Below are 14,075 nucleotides of genomic sequence, written 5' to 3'. Positions count from 1 at the left end.
AGAAGATCCAGTAATTTTTTCTCCAGTGCTTAGTCACCATACTGTTCATAACATTCACTCAAGACCTAGGCCTTTCCATCCTTCCTTAATCTCCTGGAATATAGCGGGTCTATGAAACAAGATAGGGGATGCTGATTGAGGTTCCCTCATTGACTCCTGCAGTGTCTATCTTTTCCAGGAAACAGGGCTATGACTAATGTGCATAGACAGGGGTATTTCTCATTCTGCAAGGAGGCTGTTCCTTCATCTGCGGGGAGGACAGGAGGGGGCCTCATCACGTGGGTAAAGATCTTGTTAGTAGGGGAAGTGAAGGAAATGCACATGAATTCACCTGATAATTTGGCGGTTTCAATTAAACCTAAGTTGGGTCCCCTGCTCTTGTGTGTCAATCTCTATAACAGACGAGGCACCTTTAGCAAATCTTCAGTACCTATCCCCCTGCTAAACACAGTTGTGGCTGAACTATCTCCCTTACACTTTGTCATCATAGCTGGTGACTTTAATGCTCATTTAGCACCTAACTTCCTCTTTGCAGAGTTAACCCAAGATGAGGATGCAGCACATGGAATTCCATCCTTTTCCATGCTGAGGAAGCAGCCTATATATATATATATATATATAGTTTAAGGGTATTGCAGGTTATTGAGCTAATGCTGTTATATGGCCTACGGCCAAGGAATGGGTGCTTTCCCTCAGATATTCCAGCATGTTCCACTTTTTTTAGAGGGTCCTACAGCAGTTTGATTGATTATTTGATTATTGAGATTAGGATTTGGCACAAAATTAAGGACGTTAAAGTGGGAGACCAATGCTGCAGTGACCACTTTCCCCTTATGTTAGAGTGGGATAGGTGGTTCTCTGGTTCTGGGTCTAACAAGCAAGACCAGGTAGTTATGCCCTCCCTGGAGGTGGCTAGTAACCAGCGTGTATTAAGATGGGAGGCTTTTACAAATAGATGATCTAGTGGCTCGAATATCTGACTTGGTCTCTAGTTATATAGCTGCCCTTGCATCTTATCTTCATTCATCAGACCAGATTATTGTTAAATATGTTGAGTTTTTTGCTTCACTCAAGGCCTGCTTTATCAGGGAAAACAGGGGCAGCAGGAGGTGCAGTGTCCATGAACAAAATCCATGGTTCAAATACGCTTGCAGGAGGGCCAAACATGGCCTTGTGGATGCAAGTTAGACAACAGGAAAGGTCAGCCATAATGATGGCAAGGCAAGACTATGCTGCTGAAATGAAGTCTAGTAAGGCACAGTAGGTGGAGGATATATGGCTGGATTTGTTGGTAGCAGCTAAGGACCCAAATGCAAAGTGATTTTGGTCCCTGGTTTCCCAAGAAGGACGGAATCTGAGTTCTAGGCCTGATTGTCATATTCCTCCAAAAACCTGGATTTTATATTTCACTAAACTTTACAGTCAGGACCTTGTTCTTACAGTGGGCATAGAGGGTACATATATGGATAAGACCGATGTCGTAGGCGCCATTACACCATTTACTATTAAAGAAACAGAGATAGCCATCATGGCTCAAAAAACAAGGAAAGCTCCTGTTTTAGATTGGATTCCATCTGACCTTTATAGGTCCATTCTGAAATTATAGGGCCCAAATATTAACCAAGTCTCAAATGCTATTCTGGAGAGCAACATCCTTCCCTACTCCTGGAAGGGCGCAATAATTCTCCCTATTTATAAAAAAGGGGACACATCGGCTCCGGGAAATTACAGACTGATTAGTCTTTTGGATAATCTCCAAAATATCTTTTCTTTCCAGGTTCTGGGTAAGCTCAGATCCTGGCTAGAAGAGAATGGGGTCTTAGGTCACCTGCAGCTGGGCTTTAGGTGGAAGACAACAACAGTGGACCAGGTCTTCCGCTTCCTTACAATCAAATGGAAGGTGGTGGACCTGGATACCGGCAGACTGTGTGTTGTCTTTTTTGATCCTAGCACTGCCTTTTATTTGGTCCATCGTGCCAATCTCTGGTAGACTACAGCTAAAATCGGAGTCCCGGGCCCTAGGGAATTGTACCCAGAAAGTTTTGCTAGAGCAAGGTGGGGGAAGGATGGAGAATTATCTGATGAGTTTCTCAGACAGAGAGGTGTTAGGTAGGGCTGTGTTTTGGCTCCCACCCTTTTTCTACTTTTTATAAATGCCTGCATTCCATATCTAATTGATATTCCAAATGAGGCTCCAAATTTGGGTAGGATTAAGACACTGTGGTGGTCATTCCGACCTAGGCGGGCGGCGGTTGCCGCCCGCCCGTCGGAATCCGCCTGAATACCGCCCCGCGGTCAATTGACCGCGAGGGGTATTCTGACTTTCCCGCTGGGCCGGCGGGCGATCTGATTCAGATCGCCCGCCGGCCCAGCGGGAAAGCGCCTTCCACAAGGAAGCCGGCTCGGAATCGAGCCGGCGGAGTGGAAGGCGTGCGACGGGTGCAGCAGCACCCGTCGCGCTTTTCAGTGTCTGCATCGCAGACACTGAAAAGCCTAGTTGGGCCCTGTTAGGGGGCCCCGCGACCCCCCCTACCGCCATCCTGTTCATGGCGGCTTTCCCGCCATGAACAGGATGGCGGTAGGGAGGGTCAGAATCCCCTCGGCGGCGCAGCGAGCTGCGCCGCCTTGGAGGATTCTAAGGGTCAGTGGAAAACGGTTTTCCCGTTCTGACCGCTGCCAAAGCGCCGCGGTCAGAATGACCAAGGGAGCACCGCCGGCCTGTCGGCGGTGCTCCCGCCCCCGTTGGCCCTGGCGGTAGGGAACCGCCAGGGTCAGAATGAGGGCCTGTGTTTGCTGCTTGCTGATGATACACTGCTTTTATCCCAGACTGCCTTTGGACTAACTAAGGGCCAGATGTAGGAAGCCTTTTGCGCCACGCAAACTGCGAAAAACGCAGTTTGCGAGGCGCAAAAGGCCAAACGCGATGCACAACCGCAAATTGCGAGTCGGTACCGACTCGCAATTTGAGGCTGCGACTCGCAAATAGGAAGGGGTGCTCCCTTCCTATTTGCGACCGCATCGCCATGCTGAGTTGCTTTGGGACCGCGAATGTGGTCGCAAACGAACTTGCAGTTACCATCCACTTGAAGTGGATGGTAACTCATTTGCAAAAGGGAAGGGGTCCCCATGGGACCACTTCCCCTTTGTGAATGTCAAAGAAAATATTTTTTCAGGGCAGGCAGTGGTCCTATGGACCACTGCCTACTCTGAAAAAACCAAAACCAAATGGTTACAGAATTTTTTCTTTTTGCAGCTCGTTTTCCTTTAAGGAAAACGGGCTGCAAAAAGTAAAAAAAAACTGCTTTATTAAAAAAGCAGTCACGGACATGGTGGTCTGCTGTCTCCAGCAGGCCACCATCCCTGTGAGTGCATGGACTCGCTATGGGGTCGCAAACTGCGACCCACCTCATTAATATTCATGAGGTGGGTCTTTGCGACCCCATAGGGAGTCGCAGAAGGTGTCTGAGACACCTTTCTGCATGCACGTTTGCGAGTTGCAATTTGCGAGTCGCTATGACTCACAAATTGCAAGTCGCAAAAGAAAACTTACCTACATCTGGCCCTAAGCTCTTTGAGCAATTCTCAGGCTTTTGCAGGGACTATGGACTACAAATAAACAGTACCAAAACCAAACGTATCGTATTTGGTGACCCAAAATTTTGAGCCAAGAAAAACATAGTGTTGGATGGGAAGGCCCTTGAAAGAATCACTGTTATTGACTACTTGGGAATTAGATTAGAAAACTCCCACAAATGGTCATCACACCTGATAAAGTGTACGATGTTCCTAGAACAAAAGTCAGGGGGTATTCTGAGATTTGCTGCTAGAATGCCTATTTTCCCTATCACACCCGCAGTGGATATCTACAAAGTGCAGGCTAGAGTGGGCGTTCTGTACTGTGCTAGTTGTGGGGGCTATGGCAAGCTTAATAATGTGGAAAGAACAGAGTCCTCTGTTATTTAGGGCCTGCTAAAGGTTCAATTGAGTTCTCCTACCCTGCCTATTCAGATGGACCTAAACTTATATTCTATTACAGATATTGTTGCCTTAAGACCGCTGCAATACTGGATCCGGATTTGGTCCACACCGGCTCTAGATCCTTATAGGACATGGTTAGGAGCGCTCTTAGGAGACCCCCAGGTTGGAAAAATCCCATGGTGTCAGTATGTAAAAAGAGATTTCCTCAAACTCAGATTCGGTTCCTATTGGGCAGACCCTTTGCATTTCCCAAAAAACACCTCACAGATTCTGAAAGATACATATTGGGAAAGTGTACAAACATCAACTTTAGCAGCCATCCCATCAGGTGGCATGACGGACAGTTTTTTTTATCATTTAAGTGTCACTACGAGTTTGAGCACCTACTTGATGTTATTTCATATCCCGTGGCACGTGCACGTTTGATAAGATTCAGATTAAGATCTTTACCAGTCCGTGATGTTACCTCCAGATGGAAGCAAACTGCTACTTTAACAGACCTCTGCCCGATGGAGTGTAATACTAGGGAATCAATCAGCCTTCTCTTATTCCTCTGCCCCACATACAAAAAGCAAAGGGCCCTTTGGATCAAACCTCTCTGTATCTCCATGGGTATTAGGGATCGCCACTTGGCCCTTAGGATTCGTAGTACTAACACCCACGGGCCGGTGGTGTGCGCTGTGGCAAAGTTTTTAGTGGCAATATGGCATATTAGAGCAAGTTTTATGTATTGATATAATATTAATTGAAGGATAGAGACTATGGCCCTCATTACAACCCTGGCGGTCGATGTTAAAGCGGCGGGAATTCTGCCAACAGGCTGGCGGTAAAACAAATGAGATCACGACCATGGCAGAAACTGACGACATAGACAGCCACTTTAACACTCTGACCACCACGGTGGTAGAAACAAACACCACAGCGGTAACCGCCAACAGACAAGCGTAAGACAAGGTTCCACCCACTTTATTACAAGAGGCCTTTCTGCCACCTTTTCCGGGGCGGTACCAATGCCATCAAAAGCACGGCGGAAACAGTACTTGGAATGGAAACCACTCACCTTTCAACACCCAACAAGGACCCAGGACGCCATGGAGCCCGAGTTACATGTCCTGCCCATGTTGCTTTACCTCCTCTTGCATCAGGAGCAGCAAAGATGCCGGCAACGACCAAGGTGAGGACTGCACCTAGAATACAGGGGAGGGGAGGAGGGAAAAGAGAGTGACACACACACACACGCAACATGCAACACTCAATACCTCCAACCCCACCCTCACCCACAACACCATACACACAAATACATGCAGCAACATTACATATACACCCCGTCACCCCCTGGAAGAACGCAAGGACCACGCCAGAACGAATGCCCTCCAGGTATGCATTTGTTTGCTGAAAATGCCTCTCAACACCCTGGATGGCATTCAAAATGGTTGATTGCCCAACAGTGAGGGATCTCAGTAGGTCAATAGCCTCCTCACTGAGGGCAGCAGGGCTGACTGGGGCAGGGCCTGAGGTGCCTGGGGTGAAGTGTTTGCAGTCAATCAGATCTCAGCACGAGATCGGGAGGGGTTGCGAATCATTAGCGTTCCTAGATATACAAGTTTGGAATTCCTTAACATTCTCAAAAACTACTGAACAGAGTTACACCAGATATAAAAAGGGCTCTTTCTGGACCAAGAGCTACCTTTCTGCCAAATTTGGTGCAATTCCATCTAGTGATTTTTGCGCTATCGCTGTTTGATTTTTCCTATGGGAATTGACATCATAAATGTTCCAAATTTCTCAGCCCCTACTTGATGGGTCACCTGGAAACTTTCCAGACAGTAGCTCACAGGGCTGTAGAATTTGGATGGAAAGTTTTGTGAACATTCATCAAGTGGGGCCAAAGATATAGACAAGCAAAAAACAACGTTTTCCATTGAGACTTAGTCCTAACTATAACTACCTAGTGGCAATATAATAAGAAGAAGTGAATAAGTGTGTGTGTGGATAAAAAAGAGTTTGTATTAGTGGATGAGTGGGAGTGTAAGTGTTTGTGTGGAGGATGTCATCAGTGATGTTATCGGTGATGTCATTTGGGATGTCATCAGTGATATCATCAATGATGTCACTGGCCAGGTCATTAGTGTTGTAATATGTGAGGTCATAAGCAGTGCATTGCAGGAGCACAAGTTATAGTTAGCTCAGGTAACTATAAGTGCTGAATTTCTTACGTTTTGTACGAATAAATTCAGAATGTAACTTTAATGTCCCTGTAATCTTAATTTTTTTCAGTCCTGAAATCTTGATGACAAATGGTCCTCTAGAATGACTTTGGTTGAAGAAAGTGTTAATACAATACAGGAGTCTTCCCTTAAACATTGCATCTTTTAAGAAGGATGTTTTAATGTTGAGAAAACAGGCTGAAGGTTTTGAAAACAGGAATCGGCGCAGTAACCTGTTTTTAAATAGCCTTCCAGAGGGCATCGAAGGTGGATATCCTGATTCTTTCTTCACATCTTATTTACCAAAACTGTTAGATTTGCCGTCAACCTCCAACTTAAATATTGAACGAGCCCATAGATTGGGATCCCATCTTACTTCGTCATATGCTCCAACAAGACTCTGTGGTGTAATTCACTGATCTGTTGCACGTTTTAAATGCAGCCAAAGCCAAAAAACAACTTATATGGACTGGTGCCAAACTGTTCCTGACACAAGATGTTTCTACAGTTACTGCTAAATGAATAAAGGGCTTCCTTCAGCTTTGCCTTGCATTATATTCTCTAGGAGCAAGATATGGTTTGTTTCATCCATCCACATTTAAAGTTACTTTCCAGAATAGTACATCTTTTTTAAAGATCCTGCAGATCTCAGAAAATGTATCCAAATTAATTCAGAGGATTTGATGGACATTGCTGGCCTTTCCTCTTCAGGATGAATTCATACTGATTTCAAATGTCTTCACTTTTGTTCATTCGTCTAGATTAGTATTTATAAAATGTTTATTGCTGGTTTAACCCACTTCTCTTTAATCTTTTTACAGAACATCGTAATCTCCCTAGTACCTGTTTCCCATTTGCTCCCATATGGAGTACTGGTGTGGCGCATTCTTCCTGTTGGTTGTGCTGCCTCCTGTGTGTTGTCATTCCCGGTTTCTCCCTTGTTCCCCAGTAAGGTACGTTGATCAGTTGTCATCTCTTATTGTATTTGATATCTTATCCTTTTTATTCTCCCTATTTTTCTCTTTTACTTTCTTTCTTCTGTTTTTCTTTTTTTCTTTCCAGTTTTTTTGGTTTGTCGTCTTCTTTTACTTTCATTTTTTAGATTATTGTTGATCGTGTAGTTTTATATTTTTTATTACTGATTACAGTCAGGGTAATATCTTGGAATGTGAAAGGTTTTGTTAACCCTAGCAAAAGACAGAGAATATTATCTCATCTTGCCTCGCATTACACAGATTTATTACTCTTACAGGAGACTCATCTCACAGAGACAGAGGCATTGAAACTTAAACAAAATTGGGTGGGATCAGTTTTTGTTTCTCCTACCTCTACTAAGAAAAACTGAGTTGTTGTTCTTTGCCATAAAAAATTAATTGTATTGTTGTATCTCAAGAAAATGATTATGAAGGGAGGTGGTTGATTGGAAAATTACTTATAGATGATGTTCCGTTAACTGTTTTTAATGTCTATGGTCCGATCCAACCAGATGTTTTATTCTGGCCTAATATCACTAAGAAATGTCTTCAATATAAGGATGAGTTTTTGATTTTAGGTGGAGATTGAGATGAGATTGTGGATCCTTTTATTGACCGAAGATCTCAAATTTGTTTTTCTCCACATATATCTCACAAGCAGTTCCACTCTATTTCCCAAAATTCTTTAGTTGATGCATGGAGATTATGTAGTCCCACTGCTAAAGAATATTCTTTCTATTCCCTCCCACTTGGTTCACTCTCTCACTTGGATCATATTTTTCTCAGTAAATCGCTCACATAAACCCTTATGTCTTCCACTATTGAGCCCATTGCTATATCTGATCATGCTCCAATTGTATTTCTGGATCTGGCCCTATGGCATGCCAAATCAGCTAGATGGGGATTTAATAATGCTCTTTTTGTTAGAACCGAATTTCTCCACCTCCTTTACCTCTTTTGTTAATGAATTCTTCTTGTTTAATACTACTTCAGATATAACCCCCAAATCTTATGGGACTCCTTTAAGGGTTCAGCGGATGGCTTCATTATAGATTTTGTTGCTCAAAAGAAGAAATCTTTTTGCTCATAAGCAGAAATTCTTATTATCTAATATTAAACATTTAGAAAATAAATGTTATTCCTGATGCCTCTCTACATGGACTTGCCCAAGCCAAATTACATTTTAATAAAAAATCTACTGATTCAAGCCTCCTAAATATTGTTACGTAGTATTGCTCGTTACTATAGTGGCCGTAATAAATCAGGGAAACTCTTAGCTAATTATTTGAAGATCCAAAAAAGAACACTCTTTTAATCAATGCGCCCATTCACCAGATGGAAAACATTTGTTTAAAGATGGTGATATTCTGAATGAATTCACGTAATTTTACAAAAATGTATATACTCCTGATCACCCAATTCACTCTAATCTTATCGAGACATACCTTAATGCTATTGCACCTCCTGTTCCTAATTCACTGGATTTCGATCCTCTTGAATGCGATTTCATGATTACAGAGCTAATCAAAGCTCCTAATACACTTAAGAAAGGGAAATCACCGGGCCCAGATGATTTCACAATAGAATGTTATTTACATTTCTCCAAATTTTTACTTCCTAAACTCCTAACTCTCTTTTACTCTATTTTTTACTGGTAAAGCTGGAGGTACTTTCCAACAAGCTACTATTTGTCTAATTCATAAAGAAGGTCGGACCCTACACAATGTAAAAATTACTGTCCCATATCCCTTGTAAATGTAGATTAGAAAATCTTTGCTAAGTTACTCGCTCTGAGACTTGATCCACTTCTGCCCAAATTAGTAGGTAAAGAACAATGTGGATGTGTTAAGGGCAGACTGACCTCAGATTATTTTTAATGAACTAAACAAAGCTTCCTCTCTTTCTTATCTCTTAGCAGCTATCTCTATAGATGCTGAAAAAGCCTTTGAGAGAGCTGGTCTTCTTTTTTTCTCAAGCACTGAACTGGTATGGTTTTGGCCCTAAAATTATTTAACTCCTATCTTTACTGTACACAGAACCACAAGCTACTGTACTAGTCAATGGTCGTGTAGGCCAATATTTTTCCCTTCATCGTGGTGTTCATCAAGGAGGTCCTTTATCCCTTCTTTTATTCGTTTTAGCTCTTGAACCCCTCCTTTTTCCTATTCTTAAAAATAATCTTATATTCGGCTCTCAATATGGTGATAACAATTTAAAAATAGCCACCTATGCAGACGATATTCTTCTTTTTCTTTCAAATCCTGATATCTCAATCCCTGCTGTGCTTAGTGACATTACAGACTTTTCATCTGTTTCTGGTTCTAAAATCAATTCAGAGAAAACAGAAATATTGCCTCTTACTAGATTTTGCACCAAACAATCCTTTGATTCCTCTTGGTTTCATTGGAATAATTCTAAAATTAAATACTTAGGCATCTGGTTTACTGACTCAGTTATAGAAACGGTTAAAATAAAATTAAGAAATGTTTCAATAAAATTGATAAATTACTGTCCTCCTGGAATCCCCTTTATTTATCATGGTGGGGTCGTATGGATTTTATAAAAATGATGACTACACCTATTTTATTATACATTTTGTGCATGAGTCCAGTTCATATATCAGATATGTACTTTAAAAAAAATTGAATCACTTCTTTCTAAATTTCTTTGGAATAAGAAAAAGTCACAAATTTTACTCTCACAGGTTAAAAAGTCCAAGGCTAGTGGAGGTGTGATTTTCCAGATTTTCGGACCTATCATAAAGCTTTTTGTCTGAAACAGCTGCCAATGGTTATCTTATGTTCCTTCCCTACTTATTCCCTTATGGCTTGATATTGAACTCTCCTTCAATCAATCAATAAATCAGGAGCTTGTAGAGTGCACTACTCACCCAAAGGGTCTCAATGTGCTGAGGCGTGACCCCAGAGATCAGTCAAAGAGCCAGGTCTTAAGGTCCTTCCTGAACTGAGGCAGCGATGATGACTGTCTGAGGTGCGGTGGTAAGGTGTTCCAGCCTTTTGCCGCCTGATAAGAAAAAGATTTTCCTCCAGCCAAGGACTTCTTTATGCAAGTGACTGTTGGGACAAGCGTAGAGGTCTGGAGGGGGGATTACCAGTTTATGCGGCTATTGAGGTAGTTAGGTCTGTTGTTGTGGAGGGCTCTGTAGGCATGTCCAAGGAGTTTGAAGTTGATCCTTTTCTCAATGGTGAACCAGTGGAGGTTCTTCAGGTGTTCTGTGATGTGTTCTCGGTGGGGGATGTCCAGAATGAGTCAGGTAGCAGCTTTCTGAATATGTTGCAGCTTGTTCAGATTCTTCTTGGACGTTCCAGCATAGAGGCCATTGCAGTCTGCTTGGGATAAGGGCGTGTGTCATGGTATTCCGGCAGTTGGTTGGTGTCCATCTGACATGAGCATTGAGTCTAGGATGACGATGAGCTTGTGTGCATGGTCTGTAGAGATGTGGGTTTGGCAAGTGTGGAGGGCCACCAGGAGTCATCCTAGACTGACGGTGAGAGTCCCAGAATGAGGATCTTGGTTTTGTCAGAGTTCAGCTTGAGGCAGCTTTCCCTCATCCAGGTGGCTATATCTCCCATCCATCCTGGCTGTTGATGGGTTTTCGGTCAGGGAGATGATCAGCTGGGTGTCATCTGCGTAGCAGATGATATTCATTCCTTAGTTCCATACGATGGGGGCAAGTGGGGTCATGTAGATGTTGAACAGCTTGGGGCTCAGCGACGATCCTTGGGCCACTCCACAACTGATGTTGGTGGGTTCTGACTGGTGAGGCGGGAGGCTGACTTTTTGTGTTCTGCCTGTCAGGAGGGAGTGAATCCATTGAAGTGCTGTGCCTCGTATGCCAGCTGCTTGGAGTCTGGTGCATAGTGTATGATGAAATACTGTGTTGAAAGCAGCAGAGAGATCTGGAAGGATGAGGGGTAGTTTATGTCCTTGTTCGAGGAGGGAGCGAATGTCATCTCTGGCTGTGAGCAGGGAGATTTTGGTAATGTGGTTGATTCTGAATCCTGATTGGGAGATGTCTAGGATGTTGTTGTCCTCGATGTGTTGGCTTACTTGAGTGTTGATTGCTTTCTCTGCGATTTTAGTTGGGAAGGGTAACAGGGAGATGGGGCGGTAGTTTTTAAGGTTGTTTGGGTCGGCTGTGGGTTTCTCTAGAAGTCAGTGAATCTCAGCATGCGCCCAATCTTCAGGGTAGGTTGCTGCTTCAAGGGAGCAGTTGATGGTCTTGCAGAGTTCTGGCGTGATCTGATTTTTGGCCTTGTTGAAGATGTAGTGTAGGCAGGGATCAGTCAGGGCTCCAGAGTAGATGCTGCTCTGGAGATGGTGGCGTCTGTAAAGGGGGGGTCCAGGTGTGCAGGAGTAGGGAGGTTGGCTGAACCCAGCGTGGCTGTTGTTGGTGGGGTCAGAGAGTCTTGGGGTCCGAAGCTGTTGTAAATGTCCTTGATCTTCCTATGGAAGAAGGTGGTCAGTCTGTCACAGAGTTCCTGAGATGGAGGGATGTTTGTGGTCTTGGCTTGTAGTTTGGTGAATTCTTTGATGATGTTGAATAGTTCTTTAGTGTTGTGCGACGTGGAGTTGATGCGGTCCTGCAAGGTATCCTTCTTGATGAACCTGATCAGGCTGTGGTGGGATCTTGTGATGGCTTGACGGTTGCCAGGTCTTGTGGGGATTTGCTGTTTCTCCTCTTCTTCTCCAGCCTCCTGCATGAGTGCTTAGATTCCTGGAGTGTGGGGGTGAACCAGCTGGCTTTTTTGGAAGAGTGTTTCCCTGTGGTTGTTACTTGCACCCTTCTCTATTAAAGACGTTTTAACAATTTCTGAAAAATGTAATATAATTACTTTGCTGCTATTTAATCATACTTGCTTTTTGTTGAAACCTCATTACCAAATAAAAATTGTATCTAGAAACTCTTTTTTACACTCCACCCTTTGGTATAATTGTCTTATTACCATAAATAATAGAACCTTATATTGGAAAACGTAGAGACACAGGGGATTGTTTAGGTTCGATATTTATTTGATTGCCTAAATCCTCGCTGCTTTACTCAATTTCAAGTAGCTTTTGAATGCCCTCAATCTTTTTGGCACAAATTTTCAATTCTTATGCAATCTGTTTTGGATATATTTTTTTTCATTTTCACCAGATCGCATTCCTTCTCCCTCTTCTCCCACAATTCACTTTTGAAACTATTGTCATTTAATACAAAAGCCTCTATTATATACAAATATTTTCGAGATCCAGTTCCTTGTCGACCTAAAACCAAGACAGAACTCAACTGGGCATTGGATTTGGGATGTGATTAAACTATTCTTTTCTGGAACACAATATGATCTAGAATATTTAAGATTTCAAGAACAGCCTCTACAACACAATCTATGTTTTTTCTTTATCATAGATTGTATCACACAACCGCATCCTTGGTCAAGTTTTGGGATAACACCAGGCCGGCTCGTTGGCCACGTGGATGCCCACGAGGAAATGTACATCATGTTCTCTTTTTCTCTGTCCCCCTACTGATGCTTTTTGGCTGAAAATGTGGTCCCAACTTGCAACAATCTTTAACTTAAATTGTCCCATGTCAGTAGATGTTTTTTTTTTTTAGGTAGTTGATCAGATACTATCACATTAACAACACATGAAAAAAGGTTATTTGATCTTATGTTGTCCTTAGCTTTTCAGCAAGTTACAATTGATTGGAAATTTTTATCTAACATATTGATCACAGCGAGGTGGAATGATTTATGCCACTATCATCAATTAGATACTACCTTTGCTTCTTCATGTAGACCACATGTTAATAGAGATTTATATTGGTCTTTATTAAAGCATTTTTTAAATAACAATGTTAACCAATAAATTTGTAAACAGCTCTTATGTTATATGATTATATTTTATTGTTTATATTTGTTATATTGATTAATGTTTACATCATATGTTTTCTACAATAAAAGCTGATTGAACTCAAAAAAGGAATGGCTTTCATTCACAGCGTGTTCAAGATTTTCTGTCTTAGAGCTAAGACCCAGGGACTGGGTCGAGGAAGAGTAGGAGTAACAAAGACTACTGGTTAAGTGATACCATACTTTTCAGAACAGTTTCTTGAAAATCATGACTGCAACTCCATCCTATCACACTCCACCATATGACATTCCAGCGGAACTTGCTCCATTTATGAAACCATTGAAAGATAATTTTTGTGAAATGTCAGTCAAGGGAATGCACTGATTAATACGTTTTTCTGGTGACAAACTGGAATATGTATCCCGGCTGGTTGCTTCACTGTCAACATCCCATCAAGGCTTATCAAATCGCGCCTTTACTTTCGCCATTCGCACATATTTTACATATTTAACAGAAAGGGATAATTCATTTACACAGTGGAATGTGCATTAGCATTCATATTCGCAAGAAACATTTTGGAACGTCCCGCAGCTCTGGTCTCTGCGTGAGTAAACACCCGTGTCCCTTTCAGGTACTTACCCGACAAGTCCAAAGTTAATGCATTTGTTCGGCATTCATTTGTGAAAGTGAGACAAGCTCTTCGTGGCCCTTTGACCCGAAAACTGCTTGTGATGCAAGTCTGGGAGGGAGACCATCACTGTTTCTTCAGTTAAGGCTGTTATGTGCCCGGAGGAAAGATGGCGACGAGGACAGACAAGTCAGATGCTAAAAATTAACTGGAAATAACTGGCTGAGATGAAAGCTGGTTTCAATACCGTTTCTCCACATTTGTTCTTCGTTGCGGTCACGGTGAACCTGTAGGATGTAAGTCAATGATGAATGGGCAGCTTAGAAAAAACGAAGCAGGCGAAATGAAATGGTAATATTGTCACAGTAAAAATCAAAATTCTGTGTCCTGTTGACAGAAACAACTAGACTAGTATAGGTTAGTACCACC

General features: G+C 42.5%; 1 long non-coding RNA gene across 1 annotated transcript in view; it reads right to left on the bottom strand.

The window, feature by feature from the left end:
- The window catches only part of LOC138265044 (uncharacterized), a 111,738-nt gene that overhangs the window by 57,154 nt on the left and 40,509 nt on the right, over positions 1-14,075 (bottom strand). Inside the window, exon 2 of the long non-coding RNA XR_011199304.1 lies at positions 13,658-13,933. This is a non-coding gene — a long non-coding RNA (uncharacterized lncRNA). The remainder of the gene's footprint in view (positions 1-13,657; positions 13,934-14,075) is intronic.

The sequence above is a fragment of the Pleurodeles waltl genome, chromosome 11 (genome assembly GCF_031143425.1).
Source record: "Pleurodeles waltl isolate 20211129_DDA chromosome 11, aPleWal1.hap1.20221129, whole genome shotgun sequence".
In the NCBI taxonomy this organism is placed as follows: domain Eukaryota; kingdom Metazoa; phylum Chordata; class Amphibia; order Caudata; family Salamandridae; genus Pleurodeles; species Pleurodeles waltl.
The sequence above is the reverse complement of the archived record's forward strand: the minus strand, read 5'-3'. Positions and strand labels throughout refer to the sequence as shown.